General features: G+C 48.7%; 1 protein-coding gene across 1 annotated transcript in view; it reads right to left on the bottom strand.

The window, feature by feature from the left end:
- LOC138498085 (zinc finger protein 84-like) overlaps window positions 1-13,800 on the bottom strand; it is a 62,586-nt gene extending 48,786 nt beyond the window's left edge. The window contains exons 1-2 of the mRNA XM_069621935.1: window positions 13,618-13,800; window positions 1,953-2,013 (exon numbers count right to left, since the gene is read on the bottom strand). The gene's annotated coding sequence lies outside the window, so the exon portion shown is untranslated. The remainder of the gene's footprint in view (window positions 1-1,952; window positions 2,014-13,617) is intronic.
- Window positions 13,801-14,123: the final 323 nt, after the last annotated feature.

Genomic DNA, 14,123 nt, shown 5'->3' with positions numbered 1-14,123 from the left:
CTGGCATGCCACATGTACGGATGTCTGTGTGAATGTCCACGACAGTGCTGCATGCAAGTCCAGTCAAGCGTGTTCCACATCAATGGTGTGTGTTGCAATGCATAATGTGCACCAGCATGTGACGACGCACACATGTTTGCATGCCTGTGTCTGGACTTTGCCATGCGAGGGGGGTGAGACATGGATGCTTATGTCACCTTCATGGATATGCATGGTGTACATGTGCGTGTGTGAGTAGTGAGTGTGTGACTGGTCAACAACATGGATGCATGACACATGAGCATCACGATATGTGATTGACTGATGTGGCCTAGTTGTCCATGAGTGCACTGTGACGGAACGTCTACTGTTCGGTGATGTGTGTGCATGAACCATGATGCAGGTGAGGTTCAGTCCATCTTCTGATGTTCCCGCAGTGCCTTGACATGGATGCAATCTTATGACTGAATCGTGCTGATGTGAGCAACAGTATCTGCAGGGTGTGAGCTGCGAGGACTTGATGAAGACCTAGGCCCAGTTGATGGAGCCACACCTTGGAGCTTCTCTCCCAGGGAAATTTGTGGGAGAATGCCTCAAAGTGGGTCGTCATCGGGAATGCACACAGGATGCTAGCCAATACGGGGTCCCAACAATGCCAGTTGGTAATTTCATCCCATTACTGGAGACAAGAAGTTAAATAAGGGATACAGATATTTTCAGGAGCCTGCAATACTCGGATCACCTGACTGTTCACGTGCGTGTGCAAGTGGCCATGTCACTGCCCTCGACTCACCGTCTTTCACAAGAGCGAGGGCTACCGTTTCAAACACCTCATGTTGTGACCCCTCTAGTGGGTGGGCAGGCAAGGGGAGTGTGCGTCTGTCATACTTCCATCGCCTCTACTGCATGCTCTCAATTACCCCCCCCCAGAAAGCTCATTCATTCATGCCTAGAAACAAAACAACACCCGCCAAAGTGCAGATCTGGTGGTCCGCTTCATTCAGCCCCTCCAGATTAAGGTTTTACCATCAATCCCTTGCTCCCCAGGTGATCAGCAAAGAGAACAACCAACACTAGATGTAGCTACCAATGTGCTTATTTAACTCATTTTTACAACTCCACTCCTCCGCCCCCTATAGAAAAGTGCTGAGATCCACCATACAGGTCCAATAGCGAATTACCAATTAAGTTTAAAAGGACGGCACAGAAGAAAGGATTAACATAACGTGCCTCATTACGACCCAGGCGGTAAGTTACCGCCTGGGCCGTACCCTTACCACCATGGTGTAAACTATGTTTACACCATGGTGGATGGCGGATTTACCGCCCCATTCCAAGGTGAGTGGGGCGGTAAATCCCCATTTCCCATTTACCCTTCCCCATTCCCATTTTTGCCCCATAGGGCATAATGGGAGTGGGGAAGGCGCAAATTACACCATGGTCCCTTAGCGCCATGGATTTTAACGACTGCAAAAAGCAGGCTTTAAAAACACCATGGCGCAAAGGGACCTCGGATTCAGGCGTTAAGGGAAGGCGCCGTTTACGGCGCCGTTAACCCCTTAACGCCTGACTCGTAATGAGGCCCAATATGTGTATTTGTAGAGTGCACCCCGCTCCCCCACACACACTGGTGTATTTTGGTGTTATAGACAGAAGGTAACAGATGTTCATTGTTACACAACTCAGCGGCTCATTCTGTTAATCTTGGATGGAAGAAGGGTTGGGTGGACCTTCAGAGATTGAAGCCATTGACTACGAGATCACACACACACACACACAAACATGGGTCCTTCCAGAGAATGCACTAGTCCACTGAGACACCAGTTCCAGGAAGAGGCAGGGGGGAGGAATGGAGACAAGACAGGAGAGAAGGGGACATGAGGGGTCCAGGAACGCAGGGTGGGAGACTAACCATCTCAGAAGCATAGAATAACCTGTGCAGACAAACAAACTACAGCAGTTACAGCATTTACCTTTTTGTGTCTGTGCTTCTTACGTTTTGCAGAGTAGGACGACACAATAGTGTGTTTAGATCTATAAATGGAAGACATTATTATGTTATTAATTAAATACTAACAACACAAGACATCCTAGGACGATATATAATCAAAACGTCCAAAGAGGAGCTTCCGTTCTCTACCTGTCTAGGAATGCACCCTCCATCACATACACAGAAGACATGATTAACTGGAGGTTTATGAAGAACAAGCAGAGACCACATAAATAACACTTGGCCAAAACAGAGGATCACTGTTTCACTAAAAGAGGAGTGAATAGTCGCCGGTCACTCACCTACAGTAAATGATTCCCCAATGATTCCTGAAGAGACATATTTCATGTTTAAAAACGTAGCATTTGAGATCCCAGGGAGTTAAAAAGGAGCCCATCCAGGCAGGACAGTTACTAGTCCAGTTGGTGCCCAGGGTGAAACACTACAATGAGCCACACTCGGCATGCGCGCCATGCCCAAACTACACCCCACAGTTAAGTAACTCCTACCCAATAACAATAAATCACTGCTCTACAAATGAAACAGGTTTTATTACATTACATTGCATGTCAAGCACTTTGCAAAACCGGAAAATGCTAGTCCGACCCCGTTGGCTGCTAAATGTGAGCTACAGAGGATGGATTCCCCAGGGATGGTGCAGATGGTGGGGAGCACTGTGTGCAAAAAAGTTATGATAGGAAGCAGGAGAGGCTGGGGTAGTAGCCTGGTCGGGCACTGGCACCATTCAGGTCTCCCGAGGACCTCACAGGAGGGTGGGTACAGAAGCCCTTAGTACAGTCCCATGTACAGCTGTAGAACCCTATGAAAGGACAATGCAATGCATGTTGTATGATAGGAAGCAGAAGAGGCCGAGGCAGTGGCCTGGCCGAGGCACCATTCAGGCCTCCCTGGGACTGACGCCCACAGCACAGTCCCATGTAGAGCTGTAGAACCCTATGAAAGGACAATGCAATGCACGTCACATGACAGGAAACAGGAGAGGGCGGAGCAGTGAGCTGGCCAGGCCCAGGCACCATTCAGGCTTCCAGGGACCTCATAGGTGGGTGGGTACAGACTCCCACGGCACAGTCCCATGTAGAGCTGTAGAACTCTATGAAAAGACAATGGGCCTCATTCCGAGTATGGCGGTAAGGGATAGCGGCCACCGGTAACGAGACCGGTGGCGGTAATCCCTTACCGCCATACTCCGAGTTCCCTCTGCGCCCTCGCCCTTAACGCCTGCTTTGAGCAGGTGTTAAAGTCGAGGGCGCAAAGGGGCCTCCAAGCCAATAACGGTGACCGTAATGAACAGTCACCGTTATTTGCATCTTCCCCATTCCCATTGAGCCCTATGGGGGCTCATTCGGGAACGGGGAAGAGCCTTGGTGAATGGGGAATTACCGCCCCGCCAACCTTGGAATGGGGCGGTGATTCCGCCATCCACCAAGGCGCTGCCGGTCCGGGTACGGGATTGGTTAGCGCCGTACTCGGAATGAGGCCCAATGTAATGCACGCTGTATGATGAGAGGCGGGAGCAGTGACCTGGTCGGGCACTAGCCCCATTCAGGTCTCCCGAGGACCTCACAGGTGGGTGGGTACAGACCACGGTTTACAGCGATATTTTCGAATGGCATATTTTCGAATGCCATTTTGTTGACGCAATTTTGCCGAAATTTCTTTTCCGAATGTTTTTTTAATTTTATGTTTAAAATGGGGGGTTCCCCCCCCAAACCCCTGGTTTTTTTCTAACACTTGTTTTTACTTACCAAACAAAAAAAACACATTCAAAAAAAAAAATCTGCAAAATGTTTTTGACTTAATGGTGTGTCTAAAATATGTATGACTGATACCGACGCCCACAGCACAGTCCCTTGTATGATATGATATGGCATTTATAACGTGCCTATACACAAGTGTTTCAAGGTGCGTTGAGGCAAGGGAGGGGAAACAGAGGGAAGACAATCCTACTAGGCCAGGTGTCCTTCAGATCGCGCAAGTGCATGTGAAGGGGGAAAGTGCGGAGGGGACAGGCAGTACATGGGATAATAGAATAAATAACATTAAGTAAAAGTAAGGCCAGCAGGTGGCAAGTGCAGGGGTAAGTGCAGGCATCAGGTGTCAAGTGCTGGTAGTGGGACTGTAGGGATACAGAAAACAGCCCCTAAGTGCGGGGGTTGCCAGGAAGGCAGTGCAGGTTTGCGACTGGCGGGGGAGGAGACCTGGGCCCGAGATCAGAGGGTGGCCAGGTAACCAGTGCAGTTTCAGCTAGGAAGTCAACAGGGTAAAGCTGTAGATCCCTATGAAAGGACAACGCAAGGCATGCTGGATGTTGTTTCTACGCAACGAGACGTGGCTTCTTACCTGCTTTTGTCCACGCCCTGAGATCAACAAGGTAAGTACGGTAATGGCCAGTTCTTCTTGTTAGGGCGACACCAGAAACCCAGAGCCGGCAATTTCCATCTAACTAGATGAGCAGAAGAGGCCGGGGCAGTAGCCGGCCAGAGGCACCATTCAGGCCTCCGTGGGACCTCACAGGTGGGCAGGGACAGACGCCCACAGCACAATCGCATGTAGAGCGGTAGAACCCTATGAAAGGACAATGCAACGCACACTGGATGTTGGTTCTATGCAATGAGACGTGGCTTCTCACATGCTTTTGTCCGCGCCCTGAGATCAACAGGGTAAGTACGGTAATGACCAGTTCTTCTCGTTAGGGCGACTCCAGAAACCCAGTGGCAGCGATTTCCATCTAACTAGATGATTTTCACCAAAATAAGCACCAATCAGCCAACCATTCCAACTAGATCTTGTCCCACTTCCCCGTCTTCTGCACAAACAGAAGCAGGAACCTACACTGTTCATCCACCACCCCTCTCCCATCTTTTACAACTCAACAGATCAGGTAACCCCCGTGCAATCACCCCAATGCCACTCATCCTCACGGTATGGATTTTTGGACGATATGATAACCTTCTTGCCAAGTAACGGTATACCACGGTTATCGCGGTATAGCACACATATTAAAGTAACTTTAAATAATACTTTGACACAGTGTTTTACTTTTCTTAACAGACTTACACCACAAACAAGAAGTCTTTTTTGTATATAAATGTGTTTTACTAGAAGTGACAGAAGTGGGCACTTTGGGCCTCATTCCGAGTACGGCGCTAACCAATGGCGCTATTAACGCCTTGGTTGACGCCGTACCCGGACCGGCAGCGCCTTGGTGGATGGCGGAATTACCGCCCCATTCCAAGGTTGGCGGGGCGGTAATTCCCCATTCACCAAGGCTCTTCCCCATTCCCAAATGAGCCCCCATAGGGCTCAATGGGAATGGGGAAGATGCAAATAACGGTGACCGTTCATTACGGTCACCGTTATTGGCTTGGAGGCCCCTTTGCGCCCTCGACTAACACCTGCTCAAAGCAGGCGTTAAGGGCGAGGGCGCAAAGGGAACTCGGAGTATGGCGGTAAGGGATCACCGCCACCGGTCTCGTTACCGGTGGCCGCTATCCCTTAACGCCGTACTCGGAATGAGGCCCTTTGTCTTTTAGGACTGTTAATTTGGAACACCAAACTCCCTTCTCCATTTACTGAGAACACTTTGGCCGCATTGAGTGCATAGCGAACACTGACTACATATCACCAGGGAAAAGAAGCCCTGTGCCCATGCTGGACAAATGTCTGGGCGAGAGTATAGGTAGGCCGGAACTTCATCCCTTTCTATTGAAGTAGACCCTCCCCCGACCCAAGTCTTTGGGTGCACCGTTAATATTTAAAAGAAAGCTTATAGCATTGTTGAAGTGGTCATTTAGGGTTTCAGCTCCACAACTAGGCTTCTTTTCTTTGTTCGGAAACGCAGAGGACAGGTAACTTCCCTTGATAATCTACACACCACAAATAAGGCACAGGGTGAGGCTGTGTCACTTCAAATGTATATTTGGTGGCAAAATATAAATCGCTCCAAAAGGTGATCAATAATCACAGACCATTTTTACCCTGCTTTCAGCTAGTGGGTGTGGTGGGGCAGTGATACATTTTGGGATTATTATTCAAATTCATTGATAAAACCAGGGACTTCACCCATTGTAGTATGCATTAGAAAACACATTCTACATTATAATCTGTTACAATCTAAAATGTAATTTATATAATCTATAATAATTTACATACCACTCATACCGCATGAGCTAGTTCCTTCTCATTCTTTACGATGGGCCTCATTACGACCCATGCGGAGGACCATGGTGCTATTAGCACCATGGTCCATGGCGGAATGGGGAATTACCACCCCATTCCGAGGTTGGTGGGGCGGTAATTTCCCATGCCGCCATGGCCCTTCCCCATTTTTGCCTCATAGGGCTCAATGGGAATGGGGAAGGAGCTAATTACGGTACCGCAAATTGCGGTACCGTTATTAGCACTAAAGTCCCTTTGCGGGTCCCTACTTTAACGGCCGGAAAAACCAGCCGTTAAGGTTGGGTCTCGCAAAGGGACCTCGTAATCAGGCGTTAAGGGTTTAACGGCGCTGACACCTTTTACAGCGCCATTAAACCCTTAACGGCAGGGTCGTAATGAGGCCCAATGTATTGATTTTGTGATCAGGTATGTGCTTGAAAAGGTACAAACTGCACCATCTGAAACTGTGTGTACCCAAAAAACATATGCAGGCTACTTTTTCCAGATGTAGGGAATGGGGCTCCCCAAATAACATTTTGAAATTGGCAATCATACATCTTCAACCAGATCCCAAAGCAAAACAGCTGGTAAATGGATAGTTCCTGGTAATCACTCGATCATCTCAAAAGTGGGGCCAGAGAAAGTGTGAATGCGCACAAACATTTTAAATTTTTGGTGCATGCTCCGTCACCCCCTCAGCCCCTGTGAAAACTGTGACATACTCTATTTACTAAAATGGTTCTGGAGGGACCTTGTGCAATCGCATACTTCTCTTTTGTGATGATCTGCATGCCATAGAAGTAGGCTGTAGGCTTAACAGCACTTCAGAAATTTTTGAGAAATGCAGACGTTTGCCATTTAAAAAGGAACACAACATAGCTCATGATCGCTTATAAAGAAGCCTTTTTCAGTACGATGTTATTTATTTGCTATTTATAATGCGCCAATACAGCAAATGGTGTTCCATTGGACGTTTCTGATAGGTGTAAACTGATGGCATGCAGGTCTGAGCCACCCCCACTCCCCCCCACATACCGTCATGCACATCAATCCCACTCCAATGTAGACAAGAATGCTAGTTGGGCGACAGACGCAAAGAACTATTGTTAGGTTTGTCACCTATAGGACCATTCTTTTAACCTATATGCAGCACTTTACTCTGCAATGTTCAGGTTCCAAACCTTGGAAACAGTACCGAGACTCATTGTACGGCATTTGCCCATACAAAGCAGCCTGCCACCGGACCACCACTCGACAGACCCTCCAGGATATCGCGGCACAAAAATGCAAATTTTGCGGCACAAAAATGCAAATTCTGCGGCAGACAATTGCATTTATTGCCGCATTTTCAATTGCCTGGTGGTGATTATTGAGGGGTTGCACTGCCTCTACTTCTCAGGGTTGTTGGTGTTGGTTGTACTCACAGCAAGGTCTTGGGCGGGAGCAGTGGTGGTGTTGATCCTGTGGCTGGCGCTGCCACTGACGTCCAGGGTAGTGGTGTAGCTGGGGCGTGTGACGCTGTTTAGACCCATAGGTGATGGTGTTGGCTTCACTACCAGCAATGCATCCAGTGGTGGTTTTGGTTGGGGGCTGGTGCTGCCTCTGTAGAACAAGATGGTAGCGTTGGAGCTAGCACAGAGCGCATGGGTGGAAGTGTTGGTGGGAGTGATGTCTGCTGAGAGAATGATTGGTGAGTGTGGTGCTTCCTCTTAAGGTGATGTTGGTTAGGCCAGTGCTACTGCTGAGGGCATGGTTTGTGGCAGTGGCACCGTCATGGAGGGCATGATTGGGGGTGGTGCAACATGTAAGGCCCTGGGTGATGGTGTTAGTTGCACTGGGCCCTGGGTGGTGGGGGTTTTGTTGCCAGTGGTGCTGGTGCGGCCACTGCAGTCCTGAGTGCTGGTGTTGATGGGTCCAGTTCTGAGAGTGAGGGCCAGTGTAAAGTGCTAGAGTGAGGGTGTGTGTGATGGTGGCAGACAACAGCTCTCCCAGCCAGGCGCGCACAGTGAGCAAGTTGCTCCCCTTGCTGTCTCTGCAGTTGTACGTTTCCCATGAGAGACTAGCTGTGAGAATGCAACAAAATTCACACTGTATCGTCTGTCTTCCGTCTCACTTCACTGATCCAGATACAGCCCTGAGCAGGGTCCAGGGCAAAAGCCATCCGTCTCTATAAACCTGCCCCCACACCCAACAGATCCTGGCCATAAAGAATGTAATCCCCATACCCCTTAAGACAGAGTCAACAGCAATAAGTGACCCTTGAGTCCGTTTGATCGTTCACGCCTTAATGAGGACAGAGCCAACGTGCTTTTTTGCATGTGAAATCATGTAAACTCAATAATGGGGCAATGTGTATACGAGGGAACAATATAGCATATATGTGTGACCAGAAGTTCTTATGTTAAGCTTTATAATGAAAGTGTGATGTATATTAACATATGGTACAAAAATGCTCATAGAAATAGATTGCAACAGAACAATGCATAACCAGTATAATACTGTACACGCCAGCGCTAAGCTACCTCATTTTCATAAGTTCCAATGTAAATATATGTACGATATCGTGTAAACGTAATACAGCAGCTAATCACTCTCGCCAAGTTACATCTGCTGAGGCTGCATGCACAGAACCGGAGCCATGAACTGCGTTTAATGAAAGATGAACGCTGATTAAAACACACGTTTTTAATTTCTTGAGGAGTTCTTTGTTACGATGAGAATATTTAGCCAGATAGAAAACAAAGGGCCTTATTACGAGTTTGGAGGTAGCCATGGATAATAGCTCCATGGCTGCCTCCAAACCGGGCTCCATTACCGGGTTCCTGCAATGAGGAATAACCAGGTCATTCCGACATAGGAGGACCCGGTAATTCCTCCTTGCAGGAACCATTCCCATTCCCATTTGAGCCCCCCTAGGGCTCAATGGGAATGGGGAGGGAGGTAACAACGGGCACATTACAAGTGTCCCGTTGTTACCTCTCTCTTCCCCTCGCGGGACCCGGAAAAGACGTCTGGTTTTACCAGACATCTGATCCGGGTCCCGCAAAGGGAACCTCGTAATCGGCTCTGACAGAATGATATGTGCCTCTTGTGACCCATTTGTTTCAGTCATAGATTTAGAGCCCTCTTTGTTGTTTTTCAGATGGATATCCCAGACCATACCATGACCCCAAGAGCTCTTCCCCGTAGTCAGTATATTCTGAAATTGTCTGAACAGGTTAAGCGCTTTATTCAATGGAAGAATCTTAACCTAGGCCCAATAGTAAAATAACCTACATATGAACCACGCTTGTATAAGTGTTTAAATCACAGGTCTTTGAGCTCGCAGGACAAGCTGATTATGGTAGTGAATGAATGGGAATGTGTGGCCACCAGGGCAAATGTTAAATGGTTATTTAATATGCAACACCTCGCCACTCCACATGCCAATCCGATGAGCCAGCTGACCGATTGACCTAGGATACGTCATCATCTCACCACGTGCCCTCAAGCCAACCAAATGCCGCCAACCCTATGGCACCTATAGGTGCCTGCTCTTAGCAACCAATCCCAACTGTACATGTGCCCCATAGGCCTTCCCTCAGCTTGATGACGATTTTGTTGAATAAAATTGAATTGTAACATGTTTTCTGCAGAGCGCTTTCAGCGTAAGCAGAGCAGATTCTGCTTGCCCTATTTTAGATAAAGCCTTTGATACCACCAGCACTTGGTCTTGGTCTCATTGCCACTTGGGATGAGTTTTTACTGACTCCATTGGGAGAATTAACTATATTTTTGGGGGGCTCTCACTTACACTAGTACAATTGCATTGCCAAATGACATACCTAATTATTGTAATGCTATTGCGCCAGTTGCCAGTACTTCCTGCGAGCCCACTGCTAGTACAAATGCCATGCCAAATGCCATACCTAATGACTGCAATGCTTCTGCACCAGTTCTCAGTAATGCCTCCGAAGCCACTGGAAGTACAATTGCCATGCCAAATGCCATACCTAATGATTGTAATGATTGTGTGCCTAATGATTGCAATGCTGCTGCACCAGTTCTCAGTACTGCCTCCGAGCCCACTGCTAGCACAATTGACATGCCAAATGCCGTACCTAATGATTGTAATGCTCTCAGTTCTCAGTACTGTCTATGACCCCACTGCTGGTACAATTGCTATGCCAAATGCATACCTAATGATTGTAATGCTCCTGTGCCTAATGATTGCAAGGCTCCTGCACCAGTTCTCAGTACTGTCTATGAGCCCACTGCTAGTACAATTGCCATGCCAAATGCCATACCTAATGATTGCAATGCTCCTGCACCAGTTCTCAGTACTGCCTGCGACCCCACTGCAAGTACAATTGCCATGCCAAATGCATACCTGATGATTGTAATGCTCCTGTGCCTAATGATTGCAATGCTCCTGCACCAGTTCTAAGTACTGCCTGTGACCCCACTGCAAGTACAATTGCCATGCCAAATGCATACCTGATGATTGTAATGCTCCTGTGCCTAATGATTGCACTGCTCCTGCACCAGTTCTCAGTACTGTCTATGAGCCCACTGCTAGTACAATTGCCATGCCAAATGCAATACCTAATTATTGCAAAGCTCCTGCACCAGTTCTCAGTACTACCTCCGAACCCATTGCTAGTACAACTGCCATGCCAAATGCTGTACCTAATGATTGGAATGCTTGTGTGCCTGATGATTGCAAGGCTCCTGCACCAGTTCTCAGTACTGCCTCCAAGCCCACTGCTAGTACAATTGTGTTGCATCTTATGTTATCTGGTGTGGAATTCTACTGTTGTAGAATTCCCCGCTAGCTCCTGTTTGTTGTTTACCTCTGGTGAGGGTTCTATGTTCTAAGGGGATCCGTTGAGTCAAGATACTACTGAGGATGGTTGTACCATTGCCTCTGTGCTACCTGCGGTGTCTGAACAAGTATGGAGTGTGGAGTGTGCGCGTGACCCTGTGTCAGTTGAAATCAGGGCGGCACTCAAGAGTGCAGAATTGTCCAAACGGTGTGGTCATGTTTGGCAAGAGTTGTCTGAGGGTCCTTGAGGTGTGGCCAGGAGTCTCAGATTGGTTCCCCCTGATTCCCTTAAAAGAAAACTGGTGGAGTTGGCCCACGAGGGGCATTTAGGCAGGTCTATGACCAAGTGGAGGCTAAGGGAGGACTATTGGTGGCCCAGGATAGATATGGATGTGGAGCAGGTGGTGAAGGATTGTGCAGCTTGTTCGGCCAGTGACAAGAGCAAAGCTCCCTCTCCTCAGCCGGTTTACCCGGTAGAGGTGCCCCGCGAGGTGTGGACCAAGGTGGCCCTTGATGTAATGGGGCCCATTGATTCTTTGGGGGGGGGGGGGGGGTTGAGATTCATTGTGGTCATGGTGGATTATACTTCTAGATGGGTTGAGGCCACAGCCTTGTCTACTGTGATGGCCGAGAAGATAGTGGAACTCCTTTCGGCAGTGTTTGATAGGGAAGGAGTACCGGCTGGTTTAGTGACCGATAATGGGTCTCAGTTTGTGTCAGAACACATGCAGAGATTTTTGTGTGATCTAGGTATATGCCATCATAAGGTTGTGTTGTATAATCCTCAAGCCAACGGTCTTGTGGAGCGCATGAACCGGTTTGTGAAGGGAGCCATTCAATTGGCTCTCGCCAATGGTCTCCCGTGGGGCAGCGTGGTGTCTGAGTCGCTCAAAGCTTACAGGCTGACTCCTTCCCTTGCCACGGGTTGTTCCCCATTTGAATTGATGCAGGGAAGGAATCCTGGCACCAAGTTGAGAGTTCCCGCACTTGGTGGTGGTGTCCAATCTCGAATTGACATGCAGGGAGTTTTAGATCATGTGCGAGTTAGACAGGAACGTTTCTTGCAAGAGCAGCTTGCCTGGAGGAAGCCCTTATCCGTGAAGACAGGTGATTTGGTACAGATTAGGAATCCTAGGTTCGTGCCAAAGGGGCACAGCAAATTTATGAGACCAAGAGTGGTCGTCAAGTGCGGTTGTGGTTATGTGAAGCTCGACGACGGGTCCAGGTGGAGTCTCAGGCGTGTTGTAGTGGTGGATAAGGTCAGAGTGTCCCAGGGTGGCGGTGAGTCCGTGGAGCCCAGTGATAGTGAGTATGTGGGGCCCGCGGGCAGTGAAACCGATGCTGGGGCGGTGTTTGGGTGTCCGTTGGGACGTCCTTCTGCTGGTGGAACCGGTGATTCATGTGTTGATTGACAGCTGCGAGCAGAGGGGTGTCTTCGGAGGGCCAGGATAGTGAGATTGGTTCTGGTTCTGTTTCTGTTTCCAGTCCGGTTTCCGTTCCGGTTCTTGATACCACCGGTTGTGCAGTGGCGGAATGTGATAAGGGGTTGTCCTTTGTGGTTGCGGATCCTGTCGAGGGTAATGCTCGTTCTGTTAGGGTGAGGAAGATTCCCTCCAAGTACCAGGATTATGTGTTGGGAGCTGCAGTGCAATAGCGCCTCTGGTGCAAGTGTTTTTCCTTAAGTTCTATATTTTTTCTCTGAACCTTTTCTTCTTTTCTTCTTCTTTTCCTTTAGGGTTGTTGTGAGTGGTGTGAGTGTGTATGTCAGTGTGGGTGGGTGTCTCTGTGTGCGGGTGTGCTTGTGGATGGGTGCTATTTCTTATTGCTGAGTAGGGGGGGGGGGGGGAAGTGTTGCATCTTATGTTATCTGGTGTGGAATTCTGCTGTTGTAGAATTCCACGCTAGCTCCTGTTTGTTGTTTACATCTGGTGGGGGGTTCTATGTTCTAAGGGGATCAGTTGAGGCTTGTGGTGCGGATGGGAGGACCATCCTCTGTGCTGCTGGGCTCAAGCTTGGTTACCAATAAAGATACGCTACCTACCCTCCAAGGTGTGGCTCCTTCCTACAAATTGCCATGCCAAATGCCATACCTAATGATTGTAATGCTCATGTGCTTAATGATTGCAAGGCTCCTGCACCAGTTCTCAGTACTGCCTCTGAGCCCACTGCTAATAAAATTGCCATGCCAAATGCCATACCTAATGAGTGTAATGCTCCTTCACCAGTTCTCAGTACTGCCTCCGAGGCCACTGCCAGCACAATTGTACTGCCTCCGAGCCCACTGCTACTACAATTGCCATGCCAAATGCCATACCTAATGGATTGCAAAGCTCCTGCAGTTCTCAGTACTGCCTGTGAGCCCACTGCTGGCACAATTGCCATGATAAATGCCATACCTAACGATTGCAAGGCTCCTGAACCAGTTCTCAGTACTGCCTACAAGCCCACTGCTAGTACAACTACCATGCCAAATGCCATACCTAATGATTGTAATGATTGTGTTCCTAATGATTGCAATGCTGCTGCACCAGTTCTCAGTGCTGCCTGCGAGGCCACTGCTAGCACAGTTGCCATGACAAATGCCGAGCGTGGTGTAGGATCATTTGCCTCGTCCTCCGTTCTAAAGGACCCAAGCTACAGTCAGGGATAACAAAAAAACTCTCACCTCTCCCATGTCACCACGAGGTCCAAAGGCGGGAAAAACTCCAGAGCCAAAGAAGAGGTCTCGAGGCAAACAAGGTGGCCCTGGGTCTCCAATCTGATGGCCCTCAAATACAGCGCGGGTAAGAGTTCATACTGCGCATGTGCAGAGAAGCCGTCTGTCTGCAGCGGGCCTGGCAAGTAACTGTAGAAGCACAGTGCGCATGTGCACTGAAGCAGTGTTTTAGAAGTGAGCCTGGCAGTAGATTGTTCTGATCGTGTCTCTGCAGTGAGTATGTTTAGTAGTCTGTAGGGTTACAGTGCGTATGTGCAGAGAAGCAGTTTACTGCAGGAAGCCTGGCTGAAGGTACACAATGCGCATTACCTTCTCGGAAAATCATGAGTGGATGCAGAAAATGAACCTGGCCAGTAGGATGTGGGTTGCACTGCGCATGTGCAGATAAGCCGTTTCCCTGCATCCGGCCTAGCTAGTAGCTGAAGACACTCTGCGCATGTGCAGAGGATCACTAT

Source organism: Ambystoma mexicanum, chromosome 5q, assembly GCF_040938575.1.
Source record: "Ambystoma mexicanum isolate Mex_15411 chromosome 5q, UKY_AmexF1_1, whole genome shotgun sequence".
Taxonomy (NCBI): Eukaryota; Metazoa; Chordata; class Amphibia; order Caudata; family Ambystomatidae; genus Ambystoma; species Ambystoma mexicanum.
The sequence above is the reverse complement of the archived record's forward strand: the minus strand, read 5'-3'. Positions and strand labels throughout refer to the sequence as shown.